The sequence below is a fragment of the Phalangium opilio genome, unplaced genomic scaffold (genome assembly GCF_054372755.1).
Source record: "Phalangium opilio isolate 3A_F unplaced genomic scaffold, DU_Popi_V2 ptg000056l_1, whole genome shotgun sequence".
Classification (NCBI taxonomy): domain Eukaryota; kingdom Metazoa; phylum Arthropoda; class Arachnida; order Opiliones; family Phalangiidae; genus Phalangium; species Phalangium opilio.
The window spans coordinates 1,612,321-1,635,697 of record NW_028324175.1 but is presented as its reverse complement, the minus strand read 5'-3'; the positions used below and the strand labels follow the sequence as shown (position 1 = coordinate 1,635,697).

At 44.3% G+C, this 23,377-nt stretch overlaps 2 non-coding genes across 2 annotated transcripts; both read right to left on the bottom strand.

The window, feature by feature from the left end:
* Positions 1-7,691: 7,691 nt before the first annotated feature.
* On the bottom strand, positions 7,692-7,764 carry TRNAN-AUU (transfer RNA asparagine (anticodon AUU)). Its single transcript has one exon. It is a non-coding gene; the product is annotated as a tRNA-Asn (tRNA).
* Positions 7,765-11,953: 4,189 nt separating this feature from the next.
* On the bottom strand, positions 11,954-12,026 carry TRNAK-CUU (transfer RNA lysine (anticodon CUU)). The gene has a single exon. It is a non-coding gene; the product is annotated as a tRNA-Lys (tRNA).
* Positions 12,027-23,377: the final 11,351 nt, after the last annotated feature.

Here is a 23,377-nt window from a genome sequence, read left to right as displayed (position 1 = left end):
AAGTCAAAGTTTTACCTCAATACCTGACGAAAATTTAATTTTTGGGCTTCAGTGGCGCAATGGTTAGCGCGTTCGGCTGTTAACCAATAGGTTGGTGGTTCGAGCCCACCCGGGAGCGGTGTTTTGGGATCTCAAATGTAACGTAAATAGCCAAAGTTTTTCCACAATACCTGACGACCATTTAATTTTTGGGCCTCAGTGGCGCAATGGTTAGCGCGTTCAGCTGTTAACCGAAAGGTTGGTGGTTCGAGCCCACCCGGGATGGGTGTTGTGGGGTCTCAAATGTAACGTAGAAAGCCAAAGTCTTTCCACAATACCTGACAACCGTTTAATTTCTGAGCTTCCGTGGCTCAATGGTTAGCGCGTTCAGCTGTTAAGCAATAGGTTGGTGGTTCGAGCCCAAACGAGAGAGGATTTGTGGGGTCTCAGAAGTAGCGTGAAAAGTCGTAACTTTTCAACAATACCTGACAACCATTTAATTATTGGGCGTCCGTTACGCAATGGTTAGCGCGTTCGGCTGTTAACCAATAGGTTGGTGGTTCGAGCCCATCCGGGAGCGGTGTTGTGAGGTCTTAGATGTGACGTAAAAAGTCAAGGTTTTTACACAATATCTGACGAGCATCTAATTTTTGGGCTTCCGTGGCGCAATGGTTAGCGCGTTCAGCTGTTAATCGAAAGGTTGGTGGTTCGAGCCCACCCGGGAGAGGTGTTGTGGGGTCTCAAATGTAACGTAGAAAGCCAAAGTTTTTCCACAATTCCTGACAACCGTTTAATTTCAGAGCTTCCGTGGCTCAATGGTTAGCGCGTTCAGCTGTTAACCAATAGGTTGGTGGTTCGAGCCCACCCGGGAGCGGTGTTGTGTGATCTCAAATGTAACGTAGAAAGCCAAAGTTTTTCCACAATACCTGACGACCATTTAAATTTTGGGCTTCCGTGGCGCAATGGTTAGCGCGTTCGGCTGTTAACCAATAGGTTGGTGGTTCGAGCCCATCCGGCAGCGGTGTTGTGAGGCCTCAGATGTGAAGTAAAAAGTCAAAGTTTTACCTCAATACCTGACGAAAATTTAATTTTTGGGCTTCAGTGGCGCAATGGTTAGCGCGTTCGGCTATTAACCAATAGGTTGGTGGTTCGAGCCCATCCGGGAGAAGTGTTGTGACGTCTCAGATGTAACGTAAAATGTCAGAGTTTTTCCAAAACACCTGACGAACATTTAACTTTTGGGCTTCCGTGGCGCAATGGTTAGCGCGTTCAGCTGTTAATCGAAAGGTTGGTGGTTCGAGCCCGCCCGGAAGAGGTATTGTGTGGTCTCAGATGTAGCGTAAAAAGTCAAAACTTTTCCACAATACGTGACAACCATTTAATTTCTCAGCTTCCTTGGCTCAATGGTTAGCGCGTTCGGCAGTTAATCGAAAGGTTGGTGGTTCGAGCCCATCCGTGAGCGGTGTTGTGTGGTCTCAGATGTAGCGTGAAAAGTCAAACTTTTTCCATAATACGTGATAACCATTTATTTTCAGAGCTTCCGTGGCTCAATGGTTAGCGCGTTCGGCTGTTACCCAATAGGTTGGTGGTTCGAGCCCACCCGGGAGCGGTGTTTTGGGATCTCAAATGTAACGTAAATAGCCAAAGTTTTTCCACAATACCTGACGACCATTTAATTTTTGGGCCTCAGTGGCGCAATGGTTAGCGCGTTCAGCTGTTAACCGAAAGGTTGGTGGTTCGAGCCCACCCGGGAGAGGTGTTGTGGGGTCTCAAATGTAACGTAGAAAGCCAAAGTCTTTCCACAATACCTGACAACCGTTTAATTTCTGAGCTTCCGTGGCTCAATGGTTAGCGCGTTCAGCTGTTAAGCAATAGGTTGGTGGTTCGAGCCCAAACGAGAGAGGATTTGTGGGGTCTCAGAAGTAGCGTGAAAAGTCGTAACTTTTCAACAATACCTGACAACCATTTAATTATTGGGCGTCCGTGGCGCAATGGTTGTTCGTTCGGCTGTTAACCAATAGGTTGGTGGTTCGAGCCCATCCGGGAGCGGTGTTGTGAGGTCTTAGATGTGACGTAAAAAGTCAAGGTTTTTACACAATATCTGACGAGCATCTAATTTTTGGGCTTCCGTGGCGCAATGGTTAGCGCGTTCAGCTGTTAATCGAAAGGTTGGTGGTTCGAGCCCACCCGGGAGAGGTGTTGTGGGGTCTCAAATGTAACGTAGAAAGCCAAAGTTTTTCCACAATACCTGACAACCGTTTAATTTCTGAGCTTCCGTGGCTCAATGGTTAGCGCGTTCAGCTGTTAACCAATAGGTTGGTGGTTCGAGCCCACCCGGGAGCGATGTTGTGTGATCTCAATTGTAACGTAGAAAGCCAAAGTTTTTCCACAATACCTGACGACCATTTAATTTTTGGGCTTCCGTGGCGCAATGGTTAGCGCGTTCGGCTGTTAACCGAAAGGTTGGTGGTTCGAGCCCATCCGGCAGCGGTGTTGTGAGGCCTCAGATGTGAAGTAAAAAGTCAAAGTTTTACCTCAATACCTGACGAAAATTTAATTTTTGGGCTTCAGTGGCGCAATGGTTAGCGCGTTCGGCTGTTAACCAATAGGTTGGTGGTTCGAGCCCACCCGGGAGCGGTGTTTTGGGATCTCAAATGTAACGTAAATAGCCAAAGTTTTTCCACAATACCTGACGACCATTTAATTTTTGGGCCTCAGTGGCGCAATGGTTAGCGCGTTCAGCTGTTAACCGAAAGGTTGGTGGTTCGAGCCCACCCGGGAGGGGTGTTGTGGGGTCTCAAATGTAACGTAGAAAGCCAAAGTCTTTCCACAATACCTGACAACCGTTTAATTTCTGAGCTTCCGTGGCTCAATGGTTAGCGCGTTCAGCTGTTAAGCAATAGGTTGGTGGTTCGAGCCCAAACGAGAGAGGATTTGTGGGGTCTCAGAAGTAGCGTGAAAAGTCGTAACTTTTCAACAATACCTGACAACCATTTAATTATTGGGCGTCCGTGGCGCAATGGCTAGCGCGTTCGGCTGTTAACCGAAAGGTTGGTAGTTCGAGCCCTCCCGGGAACGGTGTTGTGACGTCTCAGATGTAACGTAAAATGTCAGAGTTTTTCCAAAACACCTGACGAACATTTAACTTTTGGGCTTCCGCGGCGCAATGGTTAGCGCGTTCAGCTGTTAATCGAAAGGTTGGTGGTTCGAGCCCGCCCGGAAGAGGTATTGTGTGGTCTCAGATGTAGCGTAAAAAGTCAAAACTTTTCCATAATACGTGATAACCATTTATTTTCTGAGCTTCCGTGGCTCAATGGTTAGCGCGTTCGGCTGTTAACCAATAGGTTGGTGGTTCGAGCCCACCCGGGAGCGATGTTTTTGGATCTCAAATGTAACGTAAATAGCCAAAGTTTTTCCACAATACCTGACGACCATTTAATTTTTGGGCCTCAGTGGCGCAATGGTTAGCGCGTTTAGCTGTTAACCGAAAGGTTGGTGGTTCGAGCCATTGCGCCACGGAAGCCCAAAAATTAAATGGTCGTCAGGTATTGTGGAAAAACTTTGGCTTTCTACGTTACACTTGAGATCACACAACACCGCTCCCGGGTGGGCTCGAACCACCAACCTATTGGTTAACAGCTGAACGCGCTTACCATTGAGCCACGGAAGCTCAGAAATTAAACGGTTGTCAGGTATTGTGGAAAAACTTTGGCTTTTTACTTCACATCTGAGACCTCACAACACCGCTCCCGGATGGGCTCGAACCACCAACCTTTCGGTTAACAGCCGAACGCGCTAACCATGGCGCCACGGACGCCCAAAAAAAAATGGTCGTCAGGTATTGCGGAAAAACTTTGGCTATTTACGTTACATTTGAGATCCAAAAACACCGCTCCCGGGTGGGCTCGAACCACCAAGCTATTGGTTAACAGCCGAACGCGCTAACCATTGAGCCACGAAAGATCAGAAAATAAATGGTTATCACGTATTATGGAAAAAGTTTGACTTTTCACGCTACATCTGAGACCTCACAACACCTCTCCCGGGTGGGCTTGAACCACCAACCTTTCGATTAACAGCTGAACGCGCTAACCATTGCGCCACGGAAGCCCAAAAATTAGATGCTCGTCAGGTATTGTGGAAAAACTCTGACATTTTACGTTACATCTGAGACGTCACAACACCGCTCCCGGGAGGGCTCGAACCACCAACCTTTCGGTTAACAGCTGAACGCGCTGACCATTGCGCCACTGAAGCTTAGAAATTAAATGGTTGTCAAGTATTGTGGAAAAGTTTTGACTTTTTACGCTACATCTAAGACCCCACATCACCTCTTCCGGGTGGGCTCGAGCCACCAACCTTTCGATTAACAGCTGAATGCGCTAACCATTGCGCCAAGGAAGCCCAAAAATTAAATGTTCGTCAGGTATTGTGGAAAAACTCTGACATTTTACGTTACATCTGTGACATCACAACACCGCTCCCGGATGGGCTAGAACCACCAACCTATTGGTTAACAGCCGAACGCGCTAACCATTGAGCCACGGAAGCTCATAAATTAAATGGTTGTCAGGTATTGTTGAAAAGTTACGACTTTTCACGCTACATCTGAGACCCCACAAAACCTCTCTCGTTTGGGCTCGAACCACCAACCTTTCGGTTAACAGCTGAACGCGCTGACCATTGCGCCACTGAAGCCCAAAAATTAAATGTTCGTCAGGTATTGTGGAAAAACTCTGACATTTTACGTTACATCTGAGACGTCACAACACTTCTCCCGGATGGGCTCGAACCACCAACCTATTGGTTAATAGCCGAACGCGCTAACCATTGCGCCACTGAAGCCCAAAAATTAAATTTTCGTCAGGTATTGAGGTAAAACTTTGACTTTTTACTTCACATCTGAGGCCTCACAACACCGCTGCCGGATGGGCTCGAACCACCAACCTTTCGGTTAACAGCCGAACGCGCTAACCATTGCGCCACGGAAGCCCAAAAATTAAATGGTCGTCAGGTATTGTGGAAAAACTTTGGCTTTCTACGTTACATTTGAGATCACACAACACCGCTACCGGGTGGGCTCGAACCACCAACCTATTGGTTAACAGCTGAACGCGCTAACCATTGAGCCACGGAAGCTCATAAATTAAATGGTTGTCAGGTATTGTTGAAAAGTTACGACTTTTCACGCTACATCTGAGACCCCACAAAACCTCTCTCGTTTGGGCTCGAACCACCAACCTTTCGGTTAACAGCTGAACGCGCTGACCATTGCGCCACTGAAGCCCAAAAATTAAATGTTCGTCAGGTATTGTGGAAAAACTCTGACATTTTACGTTACATCTGAGACGTCACAACACTTCTCCCGGATGGGCTCGAACCACCAACCTATTGGTTAATAGCCGAACGCGCTAACCATTGCGCCACTGAAGCCCAAAAATTAAATTTTCGTCAGGTATTGAGGTAAAACTTTGACTTTTTACTTCACATCTGAGGCCTCACAACACCGCTGCCGGATGGGCTCGAACCACCAACCTATTGGTTAACAGCTGAACGCGCTAACCATTGAGCCACGGAAGCTCAGAAATTAAACGGTTGTCAGGTATTGTGGAAAAACTTTGGCTTTCTACGTTACATTTGAGACCCCACAACACCTCTCCCGGGTGGGCTCGAACCACCAACCTTTCGATTAACAGCTGAACGCGCTAACCATTGCGCCACGGAAGCCCAAAAATTAGATGCTCGTCAGATATTGTGTAAAAACCTTGACTTTTTACGTCACATCTAAGACCTCACAACACCGCTCCCGGATGGGCTCGAACCACCAACCTATTGGTTAACAGCCGAACGCGCTAACCATTGCGCCACGGACGCCCAATAATTAAATGGTTGTCAGGTATTGTTGAAAAGTTACGACTTTTCACGCTACTTCTGAGACCCCACAAATCCTCTCTCGTTTGGGCTCGAACCACCAACCTATTGCTTAACAGCTGAACGCGCTAACCATTGAGCCACGGAAGCTCAGAAATTAAACGGTTGTCAGGTATTGTGGAAAGACTTTGGCTTTCTACGTTACATTTGAGACCCCACAACACCCCTCCCGGGTGGGCTCGAACCACCAACCTTTCGGTTAACAGCTGAACGCGCTAACCATTGCGCCACTGAGGCCCAAAAATTAAATGGTCGTCAGGTATTGTGGAAAAACTTTGGCTATTTACGTTACATTTGAGATCCCAAAACACCGCTCCCGGGTGGGCTCGAACCACCAACCTATTGGTTAACAGCCGAACGCGCTAACCATTGCGCCACTGAAGCCCAAAAATTAAATTTTCGTCAGGTATTGAGGTAAAACTTTGACTTTTTACTTCACATCTGAGGCCTCACAACACCGCTGCCGGATGGGCTCGAACCACCAACCTTTCGGTTAACAGCCGAACGCGCTAACCATTGCGCCACGGAAGCCCAAAAATTAGATGGTTGTCAGGTATTGTTGAAAAGTTACGACTTTTCACGCTACTTCTGAGACCCCACAAATCCTCTCTCGTTTGGGCTCGAACCACCAACCTATTGCTTAACAGCTGAACGCGCTAACCATTGAGCCACGGAAGCTCAGAAATTAAACGGTTGTCAGGTATTGTGGAAAGACTTTGGCTTTCTACGTTACATTTGAGACCCCACAACACCCCTCCCGGGTGGGCTCGAACCACCAACCTTTCGGTTAACAGCTGAACGCGCTAACCATTGCGCCACTGAGGCCCAAAAATTAAATGGTCGTCAGGTATTGTGGAAAAACTTTGGCTATTTACGTTACATTTGAGATCCCAAAACACCGCTCCCGGGTGGGCTCGAACCACCAACCTATTGGTTAACAGCCGAACGCGCTAACCATTGCGCCACTGAAGCCCAAAAATTAAATTTTCGTCAGGTATTGAGGTAAAACTTTGACTTTTTACTTCACATCTGAGGCCTCACAACACCGCTGCCGGATGGGCTCGAACCACCAACCTTTCGGTTAACAGCCGAACGCGCTAACCATTGCGCCACGGAAGCCCAAAAATTAAATGGTCGCCAGGTATTGTGGAAAAACTTTGGCTTTCTACGTTACAATTGAGATCACACTACACCGCTCCCGGGTGGGCTCGAACCACCAACCTATTGGTTAACAGCTGAACGCGCTAACCATTGAGCCACGGAAGCTCAGAAATTAAACGGTTGTCAGGTATTGTGGAAAAACTTTGGCTTTCTACGTTACATTTGAGACCCCACAACACCTCTCCCGGGTGGGCTCGAACCACCAACCTTTCGATTAACAGCTGAACGCGCTAACCATTGCGCCACGGAAGCCCAAAAATTAGATGCTCGTCAGATATTGTGTAAAAACCTTGACTTTTTACGTCACATCTAAGACCTCACAACACCGCTCCCGGATGGGCTCGAACCACCAACCTATTGGTTAACAGCCGAACGCGCTAACCATTGCGCCACGGACGCCCAATAATTAAATGGTTGTCAGGTATTGTTGAAAAGTTACGTATTTTCACGCTACTTCTGAGACCCCACAAATGCTCTCTCGTTTGGGCTCGAACCACCAACCTATTGCTTAACAGCTGAACGCGCTAACCTTTGAGCCACGGAAGCTCAGAAATTAAACGGTTGTCAGGTATTGTGGAAAGACTTTGGCTTTCTACGTTACATTTGAGACCCCACAACACCTCTCCCGGGTGGGCTCGAACCACCAACCTTTCGGTTAATAGCCGAACGCGCTAACCATTGCGCCACTGAAGCCCAAAAATTAAATTTTCGTCAGGTATTGAGGTAAAACTTTGACTTTTTACTTCACATCTGAGGCCTCACAACACCGCTGCCGGATGGGCTCGAACCACCAACCTATTGGTTAACAGCTGAACGCGCTAACCATTGAGCCACGGAAGCTCAGAAATTAAACGGTTGTCAGGTATTGTGGAAAAACTTTGGCTTTCTACGTTACATTTGAGACCCCACAACACCTCTCCCGGGTGGGCTCGAACCACCAACCTTTCGATTAACAGCTGAACGCGCTAACCATTGCGCCACGGAAGCCCAAAAATTAGATGCTCGTCAGATATTGTGTAAAAACCTTGACTTTTTACGTCACATCTAAGACCTCACAACACCGCTCCCGGATGGGCTCGAACCACCAACCTATTGGTTAACAGCCGAACGCGCTAACCATTGCGCCACGGACGCCCAATAATTAAATGGTTGTCAGGTATTGTTGAAAAGTTACGACTTTTCACGCTACTTCTGAGACCCCACAAATCCTCTCTCGTTTGGGCTCGAACCACCAACCTATTGCTTAACAGCTGAACGCGCTAACCATTGAGCCACGGAAGCTCAGAAATTAAACGGTTGTCAGGTATTGTGGAAAGACTTTGGCTTTCTACGTTACATTTGAGACCCCACAACACCCCTCCCGGGTGGGCTCGAACCACCAACCTTTCGGTTAACAGCTGAACGCGCTAACCATTGCGCCACTGAGGCCCAAAAATTAAATGGTCGTCAGGTATTGTGGAAAAACTTTGGCTATTTACGTTACATTTGAGATCCCAAAACACCGCTCCCGGGTGGGCTCGAACCACCAACCTATTGGTTAACAGCCGAACGCGCTAACCATTGCGCCACTGAAGCCCAAAAATTAAATTTTCGTCAGGTATTGAGGTAAAACTTTGACTTTTTACTTCACATCTGAGGCCTCACAACACCGCTGCCGGATGGGCTCGAACCACCAACCTTTCGGTTAACAGCCGAACGCGCTAACCATTGCGCCACGGAAGCCCAAAAATTAAATGGTCGCCAGGTATTGTGGAAAAACTTTGGCTTTCTACGTTACAATTGAGATCACACTACACCGCTCCCGGGTGGGCTCGAACCACCAACCTATTGGTTAACAGCTGAACGCGCTAACCATTGAGCCACGGAAGCTCAGAAATTAAACGGTTGTCAGGTATTGTGGAAAAACTTTGGCTTTCTACGTTACATTTGAGACCCCACAACACCTCTCCCGGGTGGGCTCGAACCACCAACCTTTCGATTAACAGCTGAACGCGCTAACCATTGCGCCACGGAAGCCCAAAAATTAGATGCTCGTCAGATATTGTGTAAAAACCTTGACTTTTTACGTCACATCTAAGACCTCACAACACCGCTCCCGGATGGGCTCGAACCACCAACCTATTGGTTAACAGCCGAACGCGCTAACCATTGCGCCACGGACGCCCAATAATTAAATGGTTGTCAGGTATTGTTGAAAAGTTACGTATTTTCACGCTACTTCTGAGACCCCACAAATGCTCTCTCGTTTGGGCTCGAACCACCAACCTATTGCTTAACAGCTGAACGCGCTAACCTTTGAGCCACGGAAGCTCAGAAATTAAACGGTTGTCAGGTATTGTGGAAAGACTTTGGCTTTCTACGTTACATTTGAGACCCCACAACACCTCTCCCGGGTGGGCTCGAACCACCAACCTTTCGGTTAACAGCTGAACGCGCTAACCATTGCGCCACTGAGGCCCAAAAATTAAATGTTCGTCAGGTATTGTGGAAAAACTCTGACATTTTACGTTACATCTGAGACGTCACAACACTTTTCCCGGATGGGCTCGAACCACCAACCTATTGCTTAACAGCTGAACGCGCTAACCATTGAGCCACGGAAGCTCAGAAATTAAACGGTTGTCAGGTATTGTGGAAAGACTTTGGCTTTCTACGTTACATTTGAGAACCCACAACACCCCTCCCGGGTGGGCTCGAACCACCAACCTTTCGGTTAACAGCTGAACGCGCTAACCATTGCGCCACTGAGGCCCAAAAATTAAATGGTCGTCAGGTATTGTGGAAAAACTTTGGCTATTTACGTTACATTTGAGATCCCAAAACACCGCTCCCGGGTGGGCTCGAACCACCAACCTATTGGTTAACAGCCGAACGCGCTAACCATTGCGCCACTGAAGCCCAAAAATTAAATTTTCGTCAGGTATTGAGGTAAAACTTTGACTTTTTACTTCACATCTGAGGCCTCACAACACCGCTGCCGGATGGGCTCGAACCACCAACCTATTGGTTAACAGCCGAACGCGCTAACCATTGCGCCACGGACGCCCAATAATTAAATGGTTGTCAGGTATTGTTGAAAAGTTACGACTTTTCACGCTACTTCTGAGACCCCACAAATCCTCTCTCGTTTGGGCTCGAACCACCAACCTATTGCTTAACAGCTGAACGCGCTAACCATTGAGCCACGGAAGCTCAGAAATTAAACGGTTGTCAGGTATTGTGGAAAGACTTTGGCTATCTACGTTACATTTGAGACCCCACAACACCTCTCCCGGGTGGGCTCGAACCACCAAACTTTCGGTTAACAGCTGAACGCGCTAACCATTGCGCCACTGAGGCCCAAAAATTAAATGGTCGTCAGGTATTGTGGAAAAACTTTGGCTATTTACGTTACATTTGAGATCCAAAAACACCGCTCCCGGGTGGGCTCGAACCACCAACCTATTGGTTATCAGCCGAACGCGCTAACCTTTGAGCCACGGAAGATCAGAAATTAAATGGTTGTCACGTATTGTGGAAAAGTTTTGACTTTTAACGCTACATCTGAAACCCCACAACACCTCATCCGGGTGGGCTCGAACCACCAACCTTTCGATTAAGAGCTGGACGCGCTAATTACTGCGCCACGGAAGCTCCGAAATTAAATGGTTGTCAGGTATTGTGGAAAAACTCTGACATTTTACGTAACATCTGAGACGTCACAACACCGCTCCCGGATGGGCTCGAACCACCAACCTTTCGGTTAACAGCCGAACGCGCTAGCCATTGCGCCACGGACGCCCAAAAATTAAATGGTTGTCAGGTATTGTTGAAAAGTTACGACTTTTCACGCTACATCTGAGACCCCACAAAACCTCTCTCGTTTGGGCTCGAACCACCAACCTTTCGGTTAACAGCTGAACGCGCTGACCATTGCGCCACTGAAGCCCAAAAATTAAATGTTCGTCAGGTATTGTGGAAAAACTCTGACATTTTACGTTACATCTGAGACGTCACAACACTTCTCCCGGATGGGCTCGAACCACCAACCTATTGGTTAATAGCCGAACGCGCTAACCATTGCGCCACTGAAGCCCAAAAATTAAATTTTCGTCAGGTATTGAGGTAAAACTTTGACTTTTTACTTCACATCTGAGGCCTCACAACACCGCTGCCGGATGGGCTCGAACCACCAACCTATTGGTTAACAGCCGAACGCGCTAACCATTGCGCCACGGAAGCCCAAAAATTAAATGGTCGTCAGGTATTGTGGAAAAACTTTGGCTTTCTACTTTACATTTGAGATCACACAACACCGCTCCCGGGTGGGCTCGAACCACCAACCTATTGGTTAACAGCTGAACGCCTAACCATTGAGCCACGGAAGCTCAGAAATTATACGGTTGTCAGGAATTGTGGAAAGACTTTGGCTTTCTACGTTACATTTGAGACCCCACAACACCCATCCCGGGTGGGCTCGAACCACCAACCTTTCGGTTAACAGCTGAACGCGCTAACCATTGCGCCACTGAGGCCCAAAAATTAAATGGTCGTCAGGTATTGTGGAAAAACTTTGGCTATTTACGTTACATTTGAGATCCCAAAACACCGCTCCCGGGTGGGCTCGAACCACCAACCTATTGGTTAACAGCCGAACGCGCTAACCATTGAGCCACGGAAGCTCTGAAAATAAATGGTTATCACGTATTATGGAAAAAGTTTGACTTTTCACGCTACATCTGAGACCTCACAACACCGCTCCCGGATGGGCTCGAACCACCAACCTTTCGATTAACAGCCGAACGCGCTAACCATTGAGCCACGGAAGCTGAGAAATTAAATGGTTGTCACGTATTGTGGAAAAGTTTTGACTTTTTACGCTACATCTGAGACCACACAATACCTCTTCCGGGCGGGCTCGAACCACCAACCTTTCGATTAAGAGCTGAACGCGCTAACCATTGCGCCACGGAAGCCCAAAAGTTAAATGTTCGTCAGGTGTTTTGGAAAAACTCTGACATTTTACGTTACATCTGAGACGTCACAACACCGCTCCCGGGAGGGCTCGAACCACCAACCTTTCGGTTAACAGCTGAACGCGCTGACCATTGCGCCACTGTAGCCCAAAAATTAAATTTTCGTCAGGTATTGAGGTAAAACCTTGACTTTTTACTTCACATCTGAGACCTCACAACACCGCTCCCGGATGGGCTCGAACCACCAACCTTTCGGTTAACAGCCGAACGCGCTAACCATTCGCCACTGAGGCCCAAAAATTAAATGGTCGTCAGGTATTGTGGAAAAACTTTGGCTATTTACGTTACATTTGAGATCCAAAAACACCGCTCCCGGGTGGGCTCGAACCACCAACCTATTGGTTATCAGCCGAACGCGCTAACCTTTGAGCCACGGAAGATCAGAAATTAAATGGTTGTCACGTATTGTGGAAAAGTTTTGACTTTTTACGCTACATCTGAGACCCCACATCACCTCTTCCGGGTGGGCTCGAACCACCAAACTTTCGATTAAGAGCTGGACGCGCTAATTACTGCGCCACGGAAGCTCCGAAATTAAATGGTTGTCAGGTATTGTGGAAAAACTCTGACATTTTACGTAACATCTGAGACGTCACAACACCGCTCCCGGATGGGCTCGAACCACCAACCTTTCGGTTAACAGCCGAACGCGCTAGCCATTGCGCCACGGACGCCCAAAAATTAAATGGTTGTCAGGTATTGTTGAAAAGTTACGACTTTTCACGCTACATCTGAGACCCCACAAAACCTCTCTCGTTTGGGCTCGAACCACCAACCTTTCGGTTAACAGCTGAACGCGCTGACCATTGCGCCACTGAAGCCCAAAAATTAAATGTTCGTCAAGTATTGTGGAAAAACTCCGACATTTTACGTTACATCAGAGACGTCACAACACTTCTCCCGAATGGGCTCGAACCACCAACCTATTGGTTAATAGCCGAACGCGCTAACCATTGCGTCACTGAAGCAGAAAAATTAAATTTTCGTCAGGTATTGAGGTTAAACTTTGACTTTTTACTTCACATCTGAGGCCTCACAACACCGCTCCCGGATGGGCTCGAACCACCAACCTTTCGGTTAACAGCCGAACGCGCTAACCATTGCGCCACGGACGCCCAAAAAAAAATGGTCGTCAGGTATTGCGGAAAAACTTTGGCTATTTACGTTACATTTGAGATCCAAAAACACCGCTCCCGGGTGGGCTCGAACCACCAACCTATTGGTTAACAGCTGAACGCGCTAACCACTGAGCCACGGAAGCTCAGAAATTAAACGGTTGTCAGGTATTGTGGAAAAACTTTGGCTTTCTACGTTACATTTGAGACCCCACAACACCTCTCCCGGGTGGGCTCGAACCACCAACCTTTCGATTAACAGCTGAACGCGCTAACCATTGCGCCACGGAAGCCCAAAAATTAGATGCTCGTCAGATATTGTGTAAAAACCTTGACTTTTTACGTCACATCCAAGACCTCACAACACCGCTCCCGGATGGGCTCGAACCACCAACCTATTGGTTAACAGCCGAACGCGCTAACCATTGCGCCACGGACGCCCAATAATTAAATGGTTGTCAGGTATTGTTGAAAAGTTACTTTTCACGCTACTTCTGAGACCCCACAAATCCTCTCTCGTTTGGGCTCGAACCACCAACCTTTCGGTTAACAGCTAAACGCGCTAACCATTGCGCCACTGAGGCCCAAAAATTAAATGGTCGTCAGGTATTGTGGAAAAACTTTGGCTATTTACGTTACATTTGAGATCCCAAAACACCGCTCCCGGGTGGGCTCGAACCACCAACCTTTCGATTAACAGCTGAACGCGCTAACCATTGCGCCGCGGAAGCCCAAAAGTTAAATGTTCGTCAGGTGTTTTGGAAAAACTCTGACATTTTACGTTACACCTGAGACGTCACAACACCGTTCCCGGGAGGGCTCGAACCACCAACCTTTCGGTTAACAGCTGAACGCGCTGACCATTGCGCCACTGTAGCCCAAAAATTAAATTTTCGTCAGGTATAGGGACTTGGCAATTCGGGCTTAACTCCTCCCCCAGCGCCATTATGGTATGTTTTTTTAACAGAATGAAAGCTACATAAGCCCCTCCTCCTGGTATGTTTTTTAGCACTAGTGGAAGGTAGCCTGACGTTGCATGACGTAGTACTGCCAAGTCCCTATTGAGGTAAAACTTTGACTTTTTACTTCACATCTGAGGCCTCACAACACCGCTGCCTGATGGGCTCGAACCACCAACCTATTGGTTAACAGCCGAACGCCCTAACCATTGCGCCACGGAAGCCCAAAAATTAAATGATCGTCAGGTATTGTGGAAAAACTTTGGCTTTCTACGTTACATTTGAGATCCCACCAATCGTGTCACATGCAACACAAATCAACGCGTTAAAATTTAAAATCAACGCGACAAAAATTTTTTGTAGCGTTAAAATTTTTAACCAACCAAATCCACGGATATTTTTGATAAAAATATTTTAACGAATCATATTACGGAAATCAGGAGGGAGTGGCAAAGGCGTGACTTTAAATTTTAACGCGACAAAATAATTTTAACGCGTTGAAAATATTTTAACGCGATGAAATCGTCTCGTCGCGTTGATTTTCATTTTAACGCGACAAAATCGTGTCGTTCATTTTCGATGGTTTTCTATTGGCTCAACCTTTGTCCAATAACCAGAAACATTTGCCCAAAGGGAGTTGTTTAATGATCTTCACTAACGTAATTGGTCCATTACCAGTTTCACGACATCAAATCTAGTATATCATTGGTCTAAATTATCGTCGCGTCAAAATATTTTCAACGCGTCAAAATCATCTTGCATGTGACACGATTGGCGAGTTTGTCGCGTTAAAAATGAAATTCAACGCGACAAAAATCCGAAATCATCGCGTCAAAATATTTTTAACGCGTCAAAATCATGTAGCATGTGACACGATTGGCGAGTTTGTCGCGTTAAAAATGAAATTCAACGCGACAAAAAACCCGAAATCAACGCGACAAAAATCCGAAATCATCGCGTCAAAATATTTTCAACGCGTCAAAATCATGTAGCATGTGACACGATTGGCGAGTTTGTCGCGTTAAAAATGAAATTCAACGCGACAAAAATCCGAAATCATCGCGTCAAAATATTTTCAACGCGTCAAAATCATCTTGCATGTGACACGATTGGCGAGTTTGTCGCGTTAAAAATGAAATTCAACGCGACAAAAAACCCGAAATCAACGCGACAAAAAACCCGAAATCAACGCGTCAAAATATTTTCAACGCGTCAAAATCATCTTGCATGTGACACGATTGTTGAGTTTGTCGCGTTAAAAATGAAATTCAACGCGACAAAAATCAGAAATCATCGCGTCAAAATATTTTCAACGCGTCAAAATCATGTAGCATGTGACACGATTGGCGAGTTTGTCGCGTTAAAAATGAAATTCAACGCGACAAAAAACCCGAAATCAACGCGTCAAAATATTTTCAACGCGTCAAAATCATCTTGCATGTGACACGATTGGCGAGTTTGTCGCGTTAAAAATGAAATTCAACGCGACAAAAAACCCGAAATCAACGCGACAAAAATCCGAAATCATCGCGTCAAAATATTTTCAACGCGTCAAAATCATCTTGCATGTGACACGATTGGCGAGTTTGTCGCGTTAAAAATGAAAATCAACGCGACAAAATCATGTAGCATGTGAGACGATTGGCGAGTTAACGCGTTGAAATTCATGTCGTTCGGAGCTGAACACCGGTAATTCACCGATCCCTATTTTATAAGCAACCACGGGCTACGGTTCATAATTCAGAGCGTTTCCGAACACACTTCTTTTTAAATCCAAGAAAAAAAAATCCCAGCAACCAACGGAAGATTGCACAGTGCATAATCATAGGTTCAGTTGTAACTTTATGGTTTTCTATCACTGAAGAAGAGCCCTTAAAAGTATGTAGGCATTGAAAACTACGCCTGGTCTTGATTTTGACGCGTTGAAAATATTTTGACGCGATGATTTCGGATTTTTGTCGCGTTGAATTTCATTTTTAACGCGACAAACTCGCCAATCGTGTCACATGCAAGATGATTTTGACGCGTTGAAAATATTTTGACGCGATGATATCGGTTTTTTGTCGCGTTGATTTCTGTTTTTTGTCGCGTTGAAACACAAGGGCTCTTCTGAACCTTTCCAAAATAGGCGTGTTTTAGGCTTTAGGGACTATAATTTTGTTTAATTATAAGATTTTTAGTGTCATGCTTAAGCAATATGTTTAATAATTTATTAAAAAAAAAATCTGCCTACTACTCTGAAATCTTGAATCCTTTTTAAATTAATAAAACACATCGAACCACACGTCTTATTAAAATTTCAGGTCAATTGGATCAATAGGACAGAGGATATGGCCAAAAAGCTACCTCCTCCCATAGAACTTAAATGTTACTTTTGCCATCATTCGAACTTCCCGCCGATAATCCAAAGGTCTCATTTATTGGCCGATTGAACGGGCTTCTATAGTGCAGTTGACGCCAAGGCTTAGATTATAGAGCTCAACTCACACGAATGTTAACGTTCAATTATAATTGTTAAAATAATAATTTTTAATTCGGCGATTCTTACAACCAAATTTACCTCATTTTCAGTGATTAAATAAAGTAATTAACTTTTCTGAGGTCTCATAATAGAATTTATTTGGCAATACGCCTCCTGAAATCCGCCATGTTAATATCGCTATTCCAAACGATTTGCGATGCCTGGTTGGCTAAAAGCAAGACCAGGCGTAGTTTTCAATGCCTACATACTTTTAAGGGCTCTTCTTCAGTGATAGAAAACCATAAAGTTACAACTGAACCTATGATTATGCACTGTGCAATCTTCGGTTGGTTGCTGGGATTTTTTTTTCTTGGATTTAAAAAGAAGTGTGTTCGGAAACGCTCTGAATTATGAACCGTAGCCCGTGGTTGCTTATAAAATAGGGATCGGTGAATTACCGGTGTTCAGCTCCGAACGACATGAATTTCAACGCGTTAACTCGCCAATCGTCTCACATGCTACATGATTTTGTCGCGTTGATTTTCATTTTTAACGCGACAAACTCGCCAATCGTGTCACATGCAAGATGATTTTGACGCGTTGAAAATATTTTGACGCGATGATTTCGGATTTTTGTCGCGTTGATTTCGGGTTTTTTGTCGCGTTGAATTTCATTTTTAACGCGACAAACTCGCCAATCGTGTCACATGCAAGATGATTTTGACGCGTTGAAAATATTTTGACGCGTTGATTTCGGGTTTTTTGTCGCGTTGAATTTCATTTTTAACGCGACAAACTCGCCAATCGTGTCACATGCTACATGATTTTGACGAGTTGAAAATATTTTGACGCGATGATTTCTGATTTTTGTCGCGTTGAATTTCATTTTTAACGCGACAAACTCGCCAATCGTGTCACATGCAAGATGATTTTGACGCGTTGAAAATATTTTGACGCGTTGATTTCGGGTTTTTTGTCGCGTTGATTTCGGGTTTTTTGTCGCGTTGAATTTCATTTTTAACGCGACAAACTCGCCAATCGTGTCACATGCAAGATGATTTTGACGCGTTGAAAATATTTTGACGCGATGATTTCGGATTTTTGTCGCGTTGAATTTCATTTTTAACGCGACAAACTCGCCAATCGTGTCACATGCTACATGATTTTGACGCGTTGAATATATTTTGACGCGATGATTTCGGATTTTTGTCGCGTTGATTTCGGGTTTTTTGTCGCGTTGAATTTCATTTTTAACGCGACAAACTCGCCAATCGTGTCACATGCTACATGATTTTGACGCGTTAAAAATATTTTGACGCGATGATTTCGGATTTTTGTCGCGTTGAATTTCATTTTTAACGCGACAAACTCGCCAATCGTGTCACATGCAAGATGATTTTGACGCGTTGAAAATATTTTGACGCGACGATAATTTAGACCAATGATATACTAGATTTGATGTCGTGAAACTGGTAATGGACCAATTACGTTAGTGAAGATCATTAAACAACTCCCTTTGGGCAAATGTTTCTGGTTATTGGACAAAGGTTGAGCCAATAGAAAACCATCGAAAATGAACGACACGATTTTGTCGCGTTAAAATGAAAATCAACGCGACGAGACGATTTCATCGCGTTAAAATATTTTCAACGCGTTAAAATTATTTTGACGCGTTAAAATTTAAAGTCACGCCTTTGCCACTCCCTCCTGATTTCCGTAATATGATTCGTTAAAATATTTTTATCAAAAATATCCGTGGATTTGGTTGGTTAAAAATTTTAACGCGACAAAAAATTTTTGTCGCGTTGATTTTAAATTTTAACGCGTTGATTTGTGTTGCATGTGACACGATTGGCGTTCCATAGCCGCTCCCGGGTGGGCTCGAACCACTAACCTATTAGTTAACAGCCGAACGCGCTAACCATTGAAAATAAATTTTGCAGGCTCCTAACTCTGTTTCTACTGGAGATACGGGGATGTCCTTTGAGTATGTTATAGTCCAATTTGTCCCCCATCTAACCATACTAAAAATATTGAGCTACGACCAACAGGGGCCGAGTAATTAAGCTAAACGTAAACAAACAACCCGTCCATAGGAAATGCAGTAGACTATATTTTGCAGGCCCATAACTCTGTGTCTACTAGAGATACGGGGATGTCCTTAGGATATGTTATAGTCCAAATTGTCCGTCATCTAACCATACTAAAAACATTGAACTACGACAAACATTGGCCGAGATATTAAGAAAATGTTCGTCAACTTTGGTATCGTCTCACTTATTTTTATTATGTTACTTATGATTTTTGCACTAAACTTTGGAGGCTCATAACTCTTGTTCTACAAGAGATACTGGGATCTCCTTTGGATATGTTATAGTACTCTTTGCTCCCCATACAAGGATACTTTAAACTTGAGGCTACCTCAATATCGTCGTCAACTTATTTTTTGTCTCACTTATTGTTAGAAGGTTACTTTTGATTTTTGAAAATAAACTTTGCAGGCTCGTAACTCTGGTTCTATATGTAAATAATGTGACCTTCACACAAATGTTCGGATAATTATAAAGGTCTTTGCATGTTCCAAGCAAAAAAAAAAACTTCGCGGTTTCGAACCTGTGGCCATCCGGGAGTGAGGCGGATGCGATAACCGCTACACTAAAGATATGTTATTATTTTTAATCGAAAGAACAGGGTCAAGTAATTAAGCAATAAGTGAACAAACAAACCCCTCCACAGAAAATGCATTAGACTATACTTTGCAGGCTCGTAACTCTGTTTCTACTGGAGATACGGGGATGTCCTTTGAGTATGTTATAGTCCAATTTGTCCCCCATCTAACCATACTAAAAACATTGAGCTACGACAAACAGCAGTCGAGTAATTAAGCTAATCGTAAACAAACAAACCCCTCCATAGGAAATGCATTAGACTATACTTTGCAGGCCCATAACTCTGTGTCTACTAGAGATACGGGGATGTCCTTAGGATATGTTATAGTCCAAATTGTCCCCCATCTAACCATACTAAAAACTTTGGGCTACGACAAACAGGGGCCGAGTACTTAAGCAAAACGTAACGAAACAAACCCCCTCCATAGGAAATGCATTAGACTATAGTTTGCAGGCTCGTAACTCTGTTTCTATTGGAGATACGGGGATGTCCTTTGAGTATGTTATAGTCCAATTTGTCCCCCATCTAACCATACTAAAAACATTGAGCTACGACAAACAGTAGTCGAGTAATTAAGCTAATCGTAAACAAACAAACCCCTCCATAGGAAATGCATTAGACTATACTTTGCAGGCCCATAACTCTGTGTCTACTAGAGATACGGGGATGTCCTTAGGATATGTTATAGTCCAAATTGTCCCCCATCTAACCATACTAAAAACTTTGGGCTACGACAAACAGGGGCCGAGTACTTAAGCAAAACGTAACGAAACAAACCCCCTCCATAGGAAATGCATTAGACTATAGTTTGCAGGCTCGTAACTCTGTTTCTATTGGAGATACGGGGATGTCCTTTGAGTATGTTATAGTCCAATTTGTCCCCCATCTAACCATACTAAAAACATTGAGCTACGACAAACAGTAGTCGAGTAATTAAGCTAATCGTAAACAAACAAACCCCTCCATAGGAAATGCATTAGACTATACTTTGCAGGCCCATAACTCTGTGTCTACTAGAGATACGGGGATGTCCTTAGGATATGTTATAGTCCAAATTGTCCCCCATCTAACCATACTAAAAACTTTGGGCTACGACAAACAGGGGCCGAGTACTTAAGCAAAACGTAACGAAACAAACCCCCTCCATAGGAAATGCATTAGACTATAGTTTGCAGGCTCGTAACTCTGTTTCTATTGGAGATACGGGGATGTCCTTTGAGTATGTTATAGTCCAATTTGTCCCCCATCTAACCATACTAAAAACATTGAGCTACGACAAACAGGGGCCGAGTAATTAAGCTAAACGTAAACAAACAACCCGTCCATAGCAAATACATTAGACTATATTTTGCAGGCCCATAACTCTGTGTCTACTAGAGATACGGGGATGTCCTTAGGATATGTTATAGTCCAAATTGTCCCCCATCTAACCATACTAAAAACATTGAGCTAGGACAAACAGGGTCCGAGATATTAAGCAAAATGTTCGTCAACTTTTGTATCGTCTCTCTTATTTTTATTATGTTACTTATGATTTTTGCACTAAACTTTGGAGGCTCATAACTCTTGTTCTACAAGAGATACTGGGATCTCCTTTGGATATGTTATAGTACTCTTTGCTCCCCATACAAGGATACTTTAAACTTGAGGCTACCGCAATATCGTCGTCAACTTATTTTTTGTCTCACTTATTGTTAGAAGGTTACTTTTGATTTTTGAAAATAAACTTTGCAGGCTCGTAACTCTGTTTCTACTGGAGATACGGGGATGTCCTTTGAGTATGTTATAGACCAATTTGTCCTTCATCTAGCCATACCAAGAATTAGGGCTACGACAAACAGTAGTCGAGTAATTAAGCTAATCGTAAACAAACAAACCCCCTCCATAGGAAATACATTAGACTAAATTCTGGAGGCTCGTAACTCTGGTTCTACCAGAGATACGGGGATGTAAATAATGTGACCTTGACACAAATGTTCGGATAATTATAAAAAAAAACTTCGCGGTTTCGAACCTGTGGCCTTCCGGGAGTGAGGCGGATGCGATAACCGCTACACTAAAGATATGTTATTATTTTTAATCGAAAGAACAGGGTCAAGTAATTAAGCAATACGTGAAAAAACAAACCCCTCCATAGAAAATGCATTAGACTATACTTTGCAGGCTCCTAACTCTGTTTCTACTGGAGATACGGGGATGTCCTTAGGATATGTTATAGTCCAAATTGTCCCCCATCTAACCATAATAAAAACTTTGGGCTACGACAAACAGGGGCCGAGTACTTAAGCAAAACGTAACGAAACAAACCCCCTCCATAGGAAATGCATTAGACTATAGTTTGCAGGCTCGTAACTCTGTTTCTATTGGAGATACGGGGATGTCCTTTGAGTATGTTATAGTCCAATTTGTCCCCCATCTAACCATACTAAAAACATTGAGCTACGACAAACAGGGGCCGAGTAATTAAGCTAAACGTAAACAAACAACCCGTCCATAGCAAATGCATTAGACTATACTTTGCAGGCCCATAACTCTGTGTCTACTAGAGATACGGGGATGTCCTTAGGATATGTTATAGTCCAAATTGTCCCCCATCTAACCATACTAAAAACATTGAGCTAGGACAAACAGGGTCCGAGATATTAAGCAAAATGTTCGTCAACTTTTGTATCGTCTCTCTTATTTTTATTATGTTACTTATGATTTTTGCACTAAACTTTGGAGGCTCATAACTCTTGTTCTACAAGAGATACTGGGATCTCCTTTGGATATGTTATAGTACTCTTTGCTCCCCATACAAGGATACTTTAAACTTGAGGCTACCGCAATATCGTCGTCAACTTATTTTTTGTCTCACTTATTGTTAGAAGGTTACTTTTGATTTTTGAAAATAAACTTTGCAGGCTCGTAACTCTGTTTCTACTGGAGATACGGGGATGTCCTTTGAGTATGTTATAGACCAATTTGTCCTTCATCTAGCCATACCAAGAATTAGGGCTACGACAAACAGTAGTCGAGTAATTAAGCTAATCGTAAACAAACAAACCCCCTCCATAGGAAATACATTAGACTAAATTCTGGAGGCTCGTAACTCTGGTTCTACCAGAGATACGGGGATGTAAATAATGTGACCTTGACACAAATGTTCGGATAATTATAAAAAAAAACTTCGCGGTTTCGAACCTGTGGCCTTCCGGGAGTGAGGCGGATGCGATAACCGCTACACTAAAGATATGTTATTATTTTTAATCGAAAGAACAGGGTCAAGTAATTAAGCAATACGTGAAAAAACAAACCCCTCCATAGAAAATGCATTAGACTATACTTTGCAGGCTCCTAACTCTGTTTCTACTGGAGATACGGGGATGTCCTTAGGATATGTTATAGTCCAAATTGTCCCCCATCTAACCATAATAAAAACTTTGGGCTACGACAAACAGGGGCCGAGTACTTAAGCAAAACGTAACGAAACAAACCCCCTCCATAGGAAATGCATTAGACTATAGTTTGCAGGCTCGTAACTCTGTTATTATTGGAGATACGGGGATGTCCTTTGAGTATGTTATAGTCCAATTTGTCCCCCATCTAACCATACTAAAAACATTGAGCTACGACAAACAGTAGTCGAGTAATTAAGCTAATCGTAAACAAACAAACCCCTCCATAGGAAATGCATTAGACTATACTTTGCAGGCCCATAACTCTGTGTCTACTAGAGATACGGGGATGTCCTTAGGATATGTTATAGTCCAAATTGTCCCCCATCTAACCATACTAAAAACTTTGGGCTACGACAAACAGGGGCCGAGTACTTAAGCAAAACGTAACGAAACAAACCCCCTCCATAGGAAATGCATTAGACTATAGTTTGCAGGCTCGTAACTCTGTTTCTATTGGAGATACGGGGATGTCCTTTGAGTATGTTATAGTCCAATTTGTCCCCCATCTAACCATACTAAAAACATTGAGCTACGACAAACAGGGGCCGAGTAATTAAGCTAAACGTAAACAAACAACCCGTCCATAGCAAATGCATTAGACTATATTTTGCAGGCCCATAACTCTGTGTCTACTAGAGATACGGGG